The following is a 6221-nucleotide window of genomic DNA, read 5'->3' as shown; positions in this document are numbered from 1 at the left end:
CTAGGGTGCATCTTCCTGGGGTGACACTGTCCTTAGGGTGCACCTTCGTGGGATGATACCTTCCTCAGGGTGACAGCTTCCTTGGGGTGACACCGTCCCTAGGGTGACACCTTCATTGGGGTGACATCACCCCTAGGGTGCATCTTCCTGGGGTGACACCTTCCTTGGAATTACACGTTCCTTGGGGTGACATCACCCCTAGGGTGCATCTTCCTGAGGTGACACCTTCCTCGGGGTGGCAGCTTCCGTGCAGTGACACTTTCCCTAGGGTGCACCTTCGTGGGGTGACACCTTCATTGGGGTGACACCATCCCTAGTGTGCACCTTCGTGGGGTGACACCTTCCTTGGGATGACACCTTCCTTGGAGTGACACGTTACTTGGGGTGACACCTTCCTTGGGGTGACAACACCACTAGTATGCACCCTCCTGTGTTGACACCTTCCTTGGGTGTGTCCTTCTTCGGGTGCTCCCTGTGTGGGTTGAGCACACCTGGGTGTGACACCCTTCTGGGGTGACACTGTCCTCAGGGTACATCATCCCTGCCATTCACCTGCGTGGGAATGACACCTTCCTTGGAATGACAACATCCCTAGGAATCATCCTCCTGGGGTGATACCTTCCTTGGAATGACACCTTCCTCAGGGTGTAGAGAGACATTGTCAATCAGGTGCCTCGAGTTGCCAAAGAGTGGGTGTGAGTCCACCTGTGCCTGATTAGGACAGGCCCCTATTGGGCATGAGCAAGACCAGGGGGCCAATAAAGGTGGGACACACACCCACAGAAGGAACCTCAGCTCACTCTGGTACGAGGCATGGAGAGGCCAGCAGCTCGTCGAGCCTCTGGAGCAAGAAAGGCTCTTCCCGCTACATTTCTACCCTGGAAGCACTGTGTGGTGGCTGGAGTCCTGGAAGAGACCAGCAGCTCGTCAAGCTTCAGGAGCAAGAATGGCTCCTCCCGCTACATCAGGGTGTGCCCTTCTCCTTGTGCACCCTGTTTGGATTGAACACATCTTGGTGTTCACCAGCCTTGGAGTGACACCCTCCTGAGGTGACACTGTCCTGAAGGTACAACCTGCTTGTCATGTACCTTCCTTGGAGTGACACTTGCCTTAGGGTGTCCTTGGGGAATACCAGCTTGATGGGGACCCTCTCCTTGGGGTACACCCTCCTTATGGTGTAGCTGGCTTGTGGTGGCACTGTCAGAAGGTGCATCTGCTACCTGGTGGCACCTTGGGGTGACACTTGCCTGGAGAGTCTTGGCATCTGTCCGTGGGATGCACCCAACTTGAGTGAAAAGCAGCTTGGAGGTTGCAGTGTCCTTGGAGAGCAGATGCCTTGAGAGTGACACCCTCCTTGAAGTGACACCCACCCGAGGGTGACTCTGACCCTGAGGAGCATCCTCTTTAGGGTGCCCCTTCCTTGGGTTGATCCCTCCTTTGGTGACACTTTGCCTGGGATGCTGTGAGCCAGGGAAGTTCCATTAGGAGTGGAGAGCAAATCCCCCCAGGAAAAGATGTGGGGTGGGAGGCCCAGCTGGAGCTTGGGCTGGGAAATGAGGTGGGTGGGATTGGTGGGAATAAAATAACATGGTCAGGGTGGGGGTTTGGGAGCAGGAGAAAGGAGGTGTCATGGGGAAAAGAAGGATGGTTGTGGGGTGGACAGTGTCTGGTTGGGTTCCTATGTACTGAGGAAGGGGAGGTGGAACTCATAGATACCTCCTTGCTTCCTTTCAGCCTCAACTGCTGGCTGGGAGAAGTGGAGCCCCAGTGTGTGATGGTTGGGAAGGGTTAATTTGGGGTGGGGGGGGTGTTACCCCCTGCTAGCAGCTGGCAGGCAGTGCTTTGGGGGGGGTGAGGGTGGAGGAGCAGTTCCCCCCTTAGCAAAGCAGCTCCAGGAGTCTTCTTGGGGGTCAGTAGCTAAATCTAAAGGAGCAAAAGAGATGGATGTGGGATGAAACATCAGGACATCAGTAGGAAGTGCAGCCAGCTGAGACCATCTCCAGGTCTTGACAGGGAGTCAGCTGCTGTTGCTGAGGATTTAGCAACTCATCCTAACCATAGCATTCTCCATTCCTTAGAATTTCAGCCCTGGGGCAGCCAGCAGCCTGGCAGGGAACACAAAATCCCAACACAGCTGCTTTAACTGGACTGCTTCTTCCTACAACTTCTCATCAGGAATGGACTTGGAGAGGAAGAAAACCCAGTCCTGAAGAAAACACCCAGGTAGTGACCCCAGCTCTTTGCTGAAGACTTCTCCTTTTATTTATTAAATAGACAACTACAAAACCCAAATTCTCCTGAATAAGATGTAAGTTTTGTCTGGAGCACATAGTTTGCATGAAAAAAAAACCAAACCATCAGGCATACTCATTCTAAGTAGCATGGCTGAGCACTGAGATGGCTGTAGTATATTTGAAGAGTAACCGTGTTGTGTTTTAATTAGTGTTAATTCCGAGCTTTTCCTTCAGCCACAAGAAGTAGCAGAAAGTGGTCACAAATGCAATTTGCTCTCTGAAGTTGAAAAGAGCTACTTGGGAAGGTGTGTAAACAAAGGACACCTGGTAAAATAATGAACAGGTTCTTCAGCCCTACTGTCAGGAATATAAAATGACAACTTAATTCAAGAAATCCAGTAATAAAAATAACTAAGCTAGCAAGCTCAGGGTGGAAACAGGAAGGTGGCTGCTATACAAAACCATGTGTAACAAAACCACAGCTGTTCCATCAGAACAATAGCTGCAAGTGGAGGCAGAGGAGAAACAGTATTTACAAATAATATTATCTTATCTAGGAAAGCTTGAGGAAACCTTGTTTTCATCAGCTGCAAGAAATTATCAGGCCATGCAAGTCTTTTACCTTGCAAGCTCCCTGCTGCCTTCACACGTAAGAGCACAAGGGATTTGTTTGATCTCTGCTTCCAGTCTTGGCAAGCTCTGACTCTGCCTCAATGAAGCACCACAACAAGTAGGTGAGATTTCCAAAGGTGTTTTTTTTTTTTAATGGTTGAACAAATATGTTTGACAGGAGCTGCTGTATGGAGATGTACTCTTTTGCCACCTTGCTTGCTCCTAAAAGTTGGTAACTAAACCCCAGAGCAAACTGGTATGTTGGGAGTCTTTCTGCAGCTTGTTGTGCACCCAGATGGTCACAATTCTGAACTAATATTAGCTAGGTCTTTAATTTAAAACCTATATTTTGGGGGTTTGAGGCTTAGAGGAGACTAAAAAAAGCCATTGCTCTGCAGCAAGCACGTTGCCAGGTGGGTGAACATCTCTCCACCTGTACTGGTGTCAGTCATTCTGCAGAGCCTGGGGTGCTCCTGAAAGCAGTGCCAGGGCTCAGGCTTGAGGGAATTCACTTCATTTTCCCTCTGGCTTTAAAATAAATGCCTGTAAGTGTGCAGGCTGATGTGTATGTCTGTCTATACATCTCATTTGCAGGCACTGGGGAAGGTAGCTGAAGGGTCTGGAGTAAGATGCTGGGCGTTGCTAGGAGATGGAGACTCCAGTGTCTGGCAAAGTGGCATTTTTATTTTTGGTGGAGATCACAGAAAATGGTATTTGAAGAGGGATGGAAATCTCTTCCCTCTGCTTATGTTCATCTCTGAATGATCTGTCTGTGTCTAGTCACACTGCAGCTTATTTAAAATGGGAATCAAAGCCAGACTGGGTGCTCTTCAGCCCAGCTTTTGGTTGGCTTTTTTCTTTCTTTCTTTTTCTTTACTCATTGAGAAATCCCTCATGTGAGCAGCAGGATATATTTTCTGGGTTTGGGCTTAGTAAATCCATGCTGACAGGGCTTCTCTCTTGCTTTCCTGCTTCTGCCCCTTATTGCAGGAATGAGATCCCTCCACCAAAGCATTGCCAGGCACCCTCCCAACATGATAGCATGGGAAAAGCTGCCATGGGCTCTCTTTTCTTGGGGAATTGCTACCAGGGCTGGCTTCACAGCAGAGATTGAGTATGAATAATAAACCTTTTGAGGGCTTTTTGCCCCCTTTTTGGGGTGCAGAAACACAGGGGCCCCTCACAGCTCTCACAGAAGCTCATGCCACGTGCTCAAGTTTTGCTGATGCTCCTCTCAGGTGCTGAGCTCCCTTTCCTCAGTATGCAAGGAGGGTTTTTTTGGTTCTGGGCTAAACCAGAGGGGTGTGGAAGGGCTGGGAGAGCACCTGGGCAAACCTGGGTGCTGCTTCAGTCCCCATTGTGAACCTGCAGAAGAGCTTGTGGCTGAACATCTTCACCTGGGGCTGAACCTCCCAGCCTATTTGGGAAGAGGTTAGGATGCTGTAGTTTTCCAGTGTAACATAACAAAAAAAAAAACCCCAGGAACACTGTGCAGCTGTTCATCCAAATGTTCAGGTTCTGGGCTCTGCCCTCCAACCCTTTTAAGTGCCCTAAATCTGTGGATTTTCGGGAGGATTTGCTTTCCCAGTCTGTTTGGATGAGACAGTTAATGAGATAATGCAGCAGTGGGTAAACTGTGACATTATTTTATTTTTTTTTTTTTTTGCAATGTTAGAGGAACTACATGCATCAGAGGCTTATGCACATCAGATTTGGAACCACACAGTTCCCATTTATATTATGTAACTGATGTTATTTATCAAACCCCATGTCCTGGCCCTGAGCAGATGTTGAGCTGTCATGCTACAGCATTGGAAATTAACTTTTCTGCAGATTAGTTATTAAAAAAAAACCAAAAAACCCTCAATCTTGTGATTAGCTTGTTGTAATATAATGTAACAACATGCAATATGGAAGTATTATTCCAGACATGTAGCACAGATGGGTCCAAAAATCTGTTCTGGTCTCTTGTAGGTACTGAGTGGAAATCTGAGCACCAGCCCTGGTGGGAAAGGGCTGAAAACCCTCCCTGGGTGGGGAAGGACTGTGATCTTTTTTACAATGAAAATAAAAGATCCTAGGTGGGCAAGGTGATGAAGTTAACTGAGGGAGGAGGCTGCTGGAAAGAGATTTCTGATATATCCAGGCACTGGGTGCACACAAGCTCCAACCAGCACTCAGAGGAGGCATTTTCTGTGTGGTTTGCTCCTTCCTCATGAGAAGGAGATGTCTGGATAAGGGATTTTTTAAGGAACTAGATTCCTCATCCCACTAAAAGTGCAAATGCATTCCTGGGGGTTTGGGTTTTTTTAAGTTGGTTTTCTTGGTGGTGGTTTTGGGGTTCTATTTTCTTTTGTTTTGATTTTTTTTTTTTTAATTTTATTTTTTTAATAAGCTCTGGTAAGGGTGATGGTTTCTTTGGAGGTTTTGGGGACAATTTTTAGAGCAGATATATACACTAAACCTTTTTCTGCCATCCTGGAATCCATTTTTTTTAGGCTTTATCTGCAAGGATGAAGCACAAGATGGATTTGAGGCAAGCTGCATGGAAAGGTGGGAGAGAGTTTCTGTTTCCAAGCAGTCCTAGCCTCCTTTTTGGTACCAGCTCTGGGTAAATCCTGTTCCTACAGAAACTTTGTAGCCTGGAGCTCAGCAGCAAATCCTGGGAGATAACTTCCAGTGGTGGGGAGAGGAAAGCAGTGATTGTGTGGGCTGCATCCAGCATTTTCCCAGCAACTTGCCAACTATGTTTTCTTTTAGGGCATAATCTGGGAAGGCTGGCAGACCTCCTCTTGGCTTCTCCTTAGCTCAGCTGGGAAAGGACTTGCTCATGGGAAGGAGTTTAAAGTTTACTCTTTGTTTGGACCCATCTATTCTAGGGACAGGCTGAGGAAGAGTTTAGTTTTTTGGGGTTTTTTTTTGCTGCCTGTAGATGCAGCCTTTTTTGACCTTGATATGAAATGCTATTTAAAGATTCCTGGCCTTGTAGAACCATCCCACAAGTTCCTTGCCTTGTCTGTAGCAGAGCAGGACTGCAAACAGGGTGGAACAGCCTGTTCCCCACTTCCACAACAGCCAGGACAAGAATGGGGCTAAAATTAAATCACATTAAGATGGTATGGAGTGAAATCCTTCAAGTGAGGCTTGTTGAAGCATCAGATCTGTTATTTGGAGAGGTCTGTGGGCCTGCCTGGGTTGGGGGGATGGTGTCAGTCCCTGCACATCAAGCACTGGGTTCATATCCCAACCTTGAGATTTGGGTTCAGCCCCTGTGAGATGCTGGGCAAGTTGTCAAGGATTACACAGAGTTAAGGGTTGCAAAGTAGGAGAGCTGAAGACTAAATATCCTCATCCAAACCCTCCAGTTGAGCTCCA

The sequence above is a fragment of the Calypte anna genome, chromosome 8, assembly GCF_003957555.1.
Source record: "Calypte anna isolate BGI_N300 chromosome 8, bCalAnn1_v1.p, whole genome shotgun sequence".
In the NCBI taxonomy this organism is placed as follows: Eukaryota; Metazoa; Chordata; class Aves; order Apodiformes; family Trochilidae; genus Calypte; species Calypte anna.
Note: the sequence above shows the minus strand (reverse complement) of the source record.